The following is a 9299-nucleotide window of genomic DNA, read 5'->3' as shown; positions in this document are numbered from 1 at the left end:
GGATCGGTCTTTCAGAATGCATTAATTGCATTTCTATTTTTCAGGGAAGATGCATAAGATGGCCTTTTCCAGTAAGTTCAGCCCAACGTTGTGAAAAGAACGCTTTCTGAGTGGTGACTGTGAGGATTCCCTCTTCCCAGCCTTGTATTTGCTCTGCGGCAGAGGCTGTGAGATGGCTGACCCTATTTCTCTCAAATTCCAGCTTTCACGAAGCAACAAGTAGCATAATGTTGTGGGAAGCATGTTTTCTTCACAGCGGGCTTGGCTGGATGCAGAAGCATCTCTTAAATTTATTCTTTCCCGGATTGGCCCCTCCCTCAGGCCTGTTGAGGAAGAAACTGCCAACCAGTGAACAGGACACCCCGCAGCTCCGGACCTGCAGCTTTCCAGCCCTTCCCTGAGAGGAGACTGGCCAGCAGGGAATGGCTCCGCCAGGCAGAAAAACGCTGTTACATGTAGCTGGAATGCAAGCACACCCTGCCTAGTTGGCGGAAGTGTGAACTGTCAGCAGGACAAGCGGCTCTCCATCTGGGAAGTAGGCCTGGGGGGATGGACTTTGTGGGAGGAGGGCCTGAGCAGCAGGCTGGTATCTCTTAGGGTCCTAGGTAAGCGCTCCCTCCAAGATGGTTCAAGAACAGGAAGGGAACTGGCAGTTAGCTGGGACCTGGTTTATAGGGCAGATGGGTAGTTGAGCTCAGTGCCTGACAGTCAGCATTTTGTGAATGTTAGCTGAACGCCTCCCCTACCTGGGCTCCCAGTAGATCAGGGAAACTTCAAGATACTTAGCTCCCTAGAGCAGTCGCAGAGGGAACTCAGGGCTACTCTGAAATGTTACAGTTTTGTGTGCACATCTAATTGTTCTTTTTTTTCCTCAGAAAAAACATTCACAATTTTCATCAGACTTCCCACGGTGTCCATGACTACAAAACGCCCAAAATTCCTGCACTAGCTTTTTGGGCCAGATGCTCTGGCCTCCACTGGTCGTCTTTTAGAGCACTTCTGTGATCACTCTGTCATTTACATCTTCAGGGTAGAGACACTTTTGTCTTAGATCCTAACCCTGGAACCTTGCATGGAGCCCACTGCATTTGTGGGATGGAGACAAGATCTGCAGAGTGAAGTGTCCTGGCCTATGCAGCTCCTCTTTCATCCTGCTGCACTCAGTGGGGACCCTGCAGGTTCACATACTCCTCTTATCTTTTGGTCTAGAATCAAGTCAGAGTGGCCTCTCTCCTGAACCTGGTCCTTGAGTTGTTGATGACTACAAGAGGCAAGAAAGGATGACCCGAGGAAAAGAGCATTGAGAAAGAATATCCTCCCAGGCTTAGAAAAGAGTTGTTCTACATTGTCGACTAGAGCGAGCGGGCGGGGTGGGGGGGTGGGGGGGTGGGGGGGATGTGCAGCGGCTCCCACCAGCAGCAGCAGAACCAACCCTGAAGCCACCTTGCATGGCTGCTCATACCAAAGCTCGTAACACTTTTGCTTTTTGCCCCTCTCTCTGGCCTCTTTCCTTTGAAGGTGACGTCTGAGAAGCACTGTGACCTGTGTTTACTAGAGCGCTCCCACAGCCCCATGCAAAGGTTAATAAAACCACAGAAAGACCTGCCTGGATGTCTGCAAGCATATGGATGACCAAAAGGTCACTTAAATAGTTTTGAGTACTTACTTCTCTAAAATCAAATCCATCTCCTTGGTGTCCTTTTTATTTTTTAAAATAATTCAATGCCCTGAAAAATTTTAGTACTTTTTCCATTAACTCCTTTGGAAACTAAATTGAGTTGCAGCCTATACACTGAAAGAAAAATTATCTCAAAGAGGATATGAGAGTAGTAATGGGGAAAAAATTGGCACCAAAATCTTTTAAAGGTATTCTAACCCAAGCTGTTTCAATTTTATGATTTAGTAAATTTACCTTTATCAGAGTGGCCTAAAATAATAAATTCACGTTTGTTGACTATATAATTTATAATAAAGGGGTAGTGTATAGGTTTGTAAGTGAGCAAAAGTGAGGTCATCTTGCTATGCTAAATGGCCCCAGCCCCTCCTCTGTGTGACCACTCGATGCTCTGCACTTACGCTAAAACATTCACATGCTCTCTTGACTTATGGCCTCTGCTTACGTATGTACCACCCCCACCCAATAGCTTGATAAATTAAAACTTTGTTCTATGAGTTTCTCTCCAGGAATAGGCTAACCGCAGGTGGGAAACACACCTACAAGGAATCCATCACAGCTAACAGAAGGCAACAATGTGATGCCTGAAGCCCGTCATCCCTGGAGACCAACATCCCTGGACCCCCTCCTCACTGCCCATTTTCCCTACATGACTGTCTCAAGATTCTATAATCTTTGAAGATGTTTTTTTGAGACACTGGTCTGCCATCTTCTCCATTATGCTAGCTAATTGAATTAAAACCTGCCTTCTTGATCCTTAACTTGTTGTGATTAATTGGCTCAGATTACAGCCAGCAGAGTGAGCCCACTGCTTGGTATCATGTTGGCTTTGAGGTTTCTGAGAAATAGTAAAAGGATAAATAAATGAATAGATCACTTAATCTGGAAGAGTGGTTCCTTGGTAAAGTGCTAATTTAAGGCAAGGACTAATCACAATTGTCTTAGTCAGTTTGGGCTTCTATAACAGAATATCACATACTGGGGGGCATAACAGATATTTATTTTTCATAGTTCTAGAGTCTGGAAGTCCAAGATCAAGGTGCCAGCAGATTCAGTGTCTGGTGAGGCCCTCTTCCTGGTTCATAGACGATATCTTCTCTCTGTGTCCTCACATGGTGGGAGGGGTGAGGGGGCTCTCTGGGATCCCGTTTATAAAGGCACTAATCCTATTCATGAAGACTCCATCCTCATGACCTAATCACCTCCCAATGACCCCACCTCTTAATACCATCACATTGGGGGTTAGGCCTAAACATGCTAATTGGGGAGGATGCAAACATTTAGCCCATTGCAATCATATATTAGCTGGCCCTGGTGGTCTAGAGGTTAAGAATATCTGCTCTCACCTCTCTGGCCTGGGTTCACTTCCCAGTCAGGGAACCACACCACCCATCTGTCATACTGTGGTGGTTGCGTGTTGCTGTATTGTTAAAAGCTATGCCACCAGTATTTCAAATACCAGCTGGGTCACCCATGGCAGAGAAGTTTCAGCAGAGCTTCCAGACTAAGACATGCTAAGAGAAGGACATCGCCCCCAACTTCTGAAAAAAATTGTCCATGGAAACCCTGTGAACAGCAGTGGAGCACTGGCTGATACAGCATGGGAAGGTGAGAGATGGTGCAGAAAGACTGGGCAGGGTTCCACTCAGCTGTACACAGGGTCACTAGGAGTTGGAATCCACTTGACGGCACCAACAACAAATTATATGTTGCTTTCTCCACCCTTCGTCAGCATCATACCCACCAGTCAAGGCAACCATTTCCCCACCGCTCTGGAAAGAAGAATGGGTTTTAGGTCAGAGGACCTTGCTTCCAACATGCTTTAGCAGTTCAGCCTTGATTAACAAAAATGTGGCAGATGAGGAAGCAGATGCATGGGTTATCCAGAGGTAAGGGAAGGTTTCTCTCTCTCTCTTTTTTTTTTTGAGGAAGATCAGCCCTGAGCTAACATCCATGCCAATCCTCCTCTTTTTGCTGAGGAAGACCGGCCCTGAGCTAACATCTATTGCCAATCCTCCTCCTTTTTTTCCCTTTTTCTCCCCAAAGCCCCGGTAGATAGTTGTATGTCATAGTTGCACATTCTTCCAGTTGCTGTATGTGGGACACCACCTCAGCACGGCCAGATAAGCAGTGAACTGGTGCGTGCCTGGGATCCGAACCCGGGCCGCCAGTAGCGGAGCGTGCGCACTTAACTGCTAAGCCACAGGGCCGGCCCGTTTCTCATTTTTTTATAGTTACCAGGTACTATACTGACTCATGTAATTCCCCACCACATTCCTCCCAGGGAGGGGCCAATATTTCCATGTATCACAGATGTGGCCACAGAGGCACAGAGGCCAAATACTTGTGTGAGCTTCCACAGCTAGTGAGAGTTCTCGGATGTAGAGCTGGGAGCTGACTCCAGGGTCTAAGCTCTCAGCTGCTGCACTAAGTCAGTGTCCCTTGTGAGTGCTCTGACAACGGACAAGAAAATGAAGATACTGGTAGTCCTTGACTTAGAGGATGCTGTGTGGAGATTAATGATTTCATTCATCTAAAACATGCCCACGTTGTCTCAATCAATGTCGGTAGCTGTCCTTACTACCATCATCCACATAACCTGCACTGGCATCTTCACCATCCATAGCATCATCATCATCATAGCGTGAGAGTGGCCCCATGGCCAGAAGAATACTGAACTAGCTCCTCCTGGGGCCAGACGGCTCAGGGGTCAAGGGCTCAAAGTCTGGACTCGGCCTGCCTGGATTCCAGCCAGGCTCCCTCACGTACTGGGTGATGCACAGATGGAGGGATGGCCCTTCGTCTTCACAGGGTTGTTGAGGGGTAGAAATGGTTTTGTGAGTGTAAAGTGCTAAAACCTGAAAAACTATGAGTCATAGCTGTTCCTATTTGCATCTGGGGAAATCATGGCAGTTTGCAGCTGGTACGTGAGCAGAAGGGCACGAGTTCAAGGCGTGGTGGATACACTGTGAGCCAATCTCCCACGGCTACCTTAGACCATTTCTTTACATCTGTGTCTTCTGGGGGAATCTCTCTATTTGAATCTGGCTTACTCTCTTGACTAGATGGATCATCCACAGAACTTGTGCCAGAGAATAACAACAAACTGTTAGGATAGAGAAAGCAATGCAAATCAAAGGTCGCCTTATATTCTAGAGAAAATGTGCTGAAAATCCCCTGATACAATCTGTTGGGCACAATTAAAGCAGCCAGAACACAACAGAAAGGAAACAAGATGAGCCCAGCAGCAGTCCCAGACCTTCGGGGCTCCTGTCTCACACCAACCACAATCCTCCTAGGCCAGGAATCCCTTGGGGAATGCAGAAATGTAAAAGATCACTCACCAGTCATTCCTCTGGTCTGGGGTGGACACCAGCAGACTGCTCATTTTCAAGTAATTGCTTTAGGCCAAAAGTGCCCCCAGGAAATCTGACCCTTCATGTTACCCTCATGATTATGGCATGTTACGTGGCAAAAGAGATTCGGCAGATGTAATGAAGGCCGCTATCAATTGAACTTGTGAGATCATGCACCTAGACCTGATCTAATCAAAACAGCCATTAAAAGCAGCTTTCTCTGGATCGAAGTAGAAGGGGAAGAAAGGGAGATTCCAAGTGAGATAAACATGTCCTTAGACGGAGTATTAAACCCAAACATACAACAGAGTGCAAAGTCTGAGGAACTGAAAGCAACTTCCTCAGCTTGGAAAGGTCAAGGAAGACTCTTAGAAGGACACATTCTTTATTATAATAGGATGGAAGGAGGAAAGGAAGTCAGCGACAAAACGGATTTTATTTTTTTAAGATTTGGTGAAGGGAAGTTCCAAAGAGATGGGTTTACTTTCTTTATGAAGTGGGGTCCAGAACAACTGTTGAGTGAGTTGGGGTAGAAGTTGGGTGAAGTGGAGAATATTTGAAATAATGTTGTTAATGATGAAAGAGTTGGCTATGGAAACAACGGTGTAAGTCAGGGGTCCTAAACTACAGACCATGTGCCGAATCCGGCCTGCTGCCTGTTTTTAACAGTGTGCTAGTTAAGAAGCGTGTTCACATTTTTCAATTTTGAAAAATATCACAAGAAGCACATTTCATGGTGCATAAAAATATGAAACTCTAATGTCCTTTTCCAAGGTCCTTGTCCACTGGAATATAACCACACTCATTTATATATGGTTGATGGCTAATTTTGCACAATAATGGAAAAAGTGAGCAGTTGTCACAGAGACTGAAGACCTGCAAAGCATAAAATATTTAATATCTCACCATTTATGGAAAAAGTTTGGCTACAGAACAGATCTGGATGCGAGCACCAAGAAGCAGGGAATTAGCCTATTTTTCACACTTACGTATTCTAACTATAAAAGAAGACACTCACCACATTGATGAGGAATTAGTGAACGATCTCCATGCAGTTTCTGGGATGACCATTAGTTGAAGTTAACTTTATTAGTTTCAAGCTTATGGTATCACAATATAAAATTTGGTGTTATTTTATCCAATAGCTCTCAGTCACTTACCAGAAAGCAGATCTCAAAGAGACAGAAAATAAAGATTTCTCCAGGGGTAACCTATGAAAGGTGAATGGGGTATATATGATGGTGGTTAAGTGATGGTGAGGGAAGATGTGAAGTCCAGAGGTTGCTGATGGACAAAGACCAGCCTGTGTCCCATCTCCTGGCTTTAGATCACTGAGGTCAATGCCCTCCAATGGCTCTGAGAGGGAATATGCAAACAGAGATGTCTGGACCTTCTGGCCTGGGAAGAACAGAAGGCAGCAGGGTGGTGAGGGATGACATACTGCTGGGGGCTCAATATTCACGGCAGACAGCTGCCGCACTGCAGGGATGTGGGCGTGGATCAGGAGTCCCGCCTTCCCAGCAGGGAGCCTTGTGGGACGACGGGTGGGCTCTTGTCATCCCCCCAGTGTCCACCCAGGAATCCCCTGACCACACCTCTGCTGTACTTCTGGTAGTTTGCTTTTCCCTTCTGCTTCTTGTCCTTAACCTTCATGGAAGGCGTTTCAAGGTACAGAACTAGGACTCTGACTCAAACCACTCCATAACTCCTGATCTGAGTACTCTGTCACTCACTCAGGGAGGTGTGTACTCTATTTTCCCATCACCTTAGGATTCTTCTTATGGTTATCACCGTCATCATCATCATAAAGAGCATAATCATCATTGTTGATGTTCATCACCATTGTTGTAATTATTACCGCTATTATTATTATTTATCATTGCTGTGGTTGTTATAAAACATTAAATAACATTTCTCATCCAATCAAGGTCTGATTTACCAGAGAGGATGACTGAGTATTCCCAACATGTACAAACACACAGGTGCTCCTGCGCCACCAGGGTACCTCCCGATGACATTTCCCCTGATGAGTGCCTGGAAATTTTCAAGTCCCCCTCCAGACGCCCAGACCTGCCATTTCTACAGGGAAGGCTTGAGGAGGGCGTCTTGTCCTGCCCTAGCCCCTGGAAAATATTCTAAGTTACCTGGGGTCCAGCAAGGGCTCATGGCTGCCTGAAGGGACTGGGAAGGCATCCTCGCACCAGAGTCACTTCAAATTTCCTAAGACCCCTCACAGCCCATAACCCACCAGCACAAGTCAAGAAGTCTTGAGAGAAGTCCCCACCTGTTGGAGCCTGTGCAGAATTTTGTCAGTACACTCCAGAACCTGGGAACCATTGATGCTGCCCCAGGTCACTCCCTAGCAGCTGGGGAACTCTGAGGAGAATGCCCAGGGACCAATCTCATGGCCCATCAACAGCCCCAGACAGAGAGCACAAACCCAAACATCCAGACCTGAAGGAGGCCAGGAGAATGCGCAGCAAGGGGGTCACGGCCGAGCGAGGGCTGTGTCCTAACGCTTGGTGTGGGTGGAGTTTTGGAGGGAGGCAAGGAGAGATCCTGAGTTCGGCTTCCCTGGAGCACACAAACACATTTAAAGGAACCACAATAAGAGCTGTCCCTGAACAACACACTGTTTTCCAGATGACTTTTCATGGCCTATCATTTTTTGCTAATTTCTATTTCAGTATTTTGGAACAATGAACACATATAACTAGCACTCTAATTTTTTTAAAAGAAAGAAGAAAAAGGAATATTACTCCTGTGACATGAGTTGGATTACACAAGAAATCAATATGACCACCTAGTCTAAGGACATCCTTCTTGATATAAGCAAAACTTACAATGAACGTATAATGAACCATTTGGAAACCATATCTCAATTAAACAAAATCCATACGACTAGTTTTCAACAATAAATTTGACAGTTTCCATGCATCACTTGGCCTAGTAGACAGAAACCAGGAGCTCCATGAAAGTGAGTTCCTGCTGCTACTAAATGCACCCATTTCTCAGGTATGCTGCTAAACAAGATATGAATATTGTCTAATAAGGTTTCCATGACTCATTACACAGTATGAACTTAAGTCTTCGCCCTGTTGGTTTTGCACAATCTCAGATAAAATATTATGGAATTCTCAGATGTCATTTCTTGAAGAGAAGCCTTATAAATTTCATGTTTTTATTTCTATCCTAAAAACACTAAAACAAGCTCAGTGAAATAGTACCATATGAAAAAAATTTGAAGAGGAAAAGTGGATATTGCCTATCTCTAGCAAAAATTAAATACCAAAATATGATACTCATTCACTCTCTTTCACTCTTATTTTGTCTTTCCAAGTCCATCAGACCACCCTCTTCCTCTATTTTAACCTCTCTTTCGAGTGGAATATGGGAAAAGTAAAAACACCAGTCAGGATATTTTGACCTACGAGAGCCACAAAAAGAAACATAAAAAAGTTTAAGTCAAGCCAGGAACCGCTTTTCTTAACATGGAACACCAGTAAACTTCAACTATGCCCTGCCTGACGGTCTTCAACATTTTCTAAGTGGCCCTGGGGACTCAACAGCCACTAGTGTCTGGAAAGGTTGGAGAGAGTATCTATGCCAGTTAATCCCTCTGTAGAATTTCCTAGGTCAGTTCAGGAGCCTAGGAGATGCCACTGCCCAAAATGGAGCCCCATGGAAAGCTCTCTAGGCCTTCCTAGAAATGTTCTAAGTCCCCTGGGATGCCCAGGGAAGGCTGGTGCTGGACTGGAAGGCGGTGGGAAGGTGAGGCACACACTGAGAAACGACAAACTTCCTACATCATCAGGGGCCCCGGGGAATGACTTGTACATGTCCCCCCGAGGGCTGGCGGCAACAAGGACAACTCGATAATCCAGCCCATCCTTGAATGTCTGTAAAGAAAGGACAAAAGGAACCTGAAGAGAACACACACTTAGTTGGAAATCTTAGCTCACAGCCAGCTAATTCAAAAGATGATGTAAGTGAAGAAAGGAAGCTGTTAAATACTAGACTGATTAAGTTAGGCTTGAGTGTTAATATATAAAATTATCAGTATCCTTAAGCGCACATTAAAAGTGTAAAATTACTAAGTATCACGTAATATTTTCAACACGTAATGAAGACTGGAAAAGCTTGAGGCCTCTAATCTGAACCCGACCCAATAAATTTGAAACGGAAAGTAATGTGGAAACTAGAAAGCCATTGATGGTGCTCAGGGCAAGCTGCCCCAGGAAGCACCACTCTGGTATGCGGATTATTTC

The 9299-nt window shown here is 45.3% G+C and overlaps 1 long non-coding RNA gene across 2 annotated transcripts; it reads left to right on the top strand.

Moving 5' to 3' along the window:
- Positions 1 to 498: 498 nt before the first annotated feature.
- On the top strand, positions 499 to 2430 carry LOC131393888 (uncharacterized). 2 transcript variants are annotated; one of them, XR_009215991.1, is made up of 3 exons: positions 499 to 535; positions 876 to 1178; positions 1519 to 2430. It is a non-coding gene; the product is annotated as an uncharacterized LOC131393888 (long non-coding RNA). The 2 variants fall into 2 exon arrangements; XR_009215990.1 differs by having other exon boundaries at positions 505 to 1178; positions 1519 to 1639; positions 2185 to 2430.
- The last annotated feature ends 6869 nt before the right edge of the window (positions 2431 to 9299 follow it).

This window comes from Diceros bicornis, chromosome 29, assembly GCF_020826845.1.
Source record: "Diceros bicornis minor isolate mBicDic1 chromosome 29, mDicBic1.mat.cur, whole genome shotgun sequence".
Taxonomy (NCBI): Eukaryota; Metazoa; Chordata; class Mammalia; order Perissodactyla; family Rhinocerotidae; genus Diceros; species Diceros bicornis.
The sequence above is the reverse complement of the archived record's forward strand: the minus strand, read 5'-3'. Positions and strand labels throughout refer to the sequence as shown.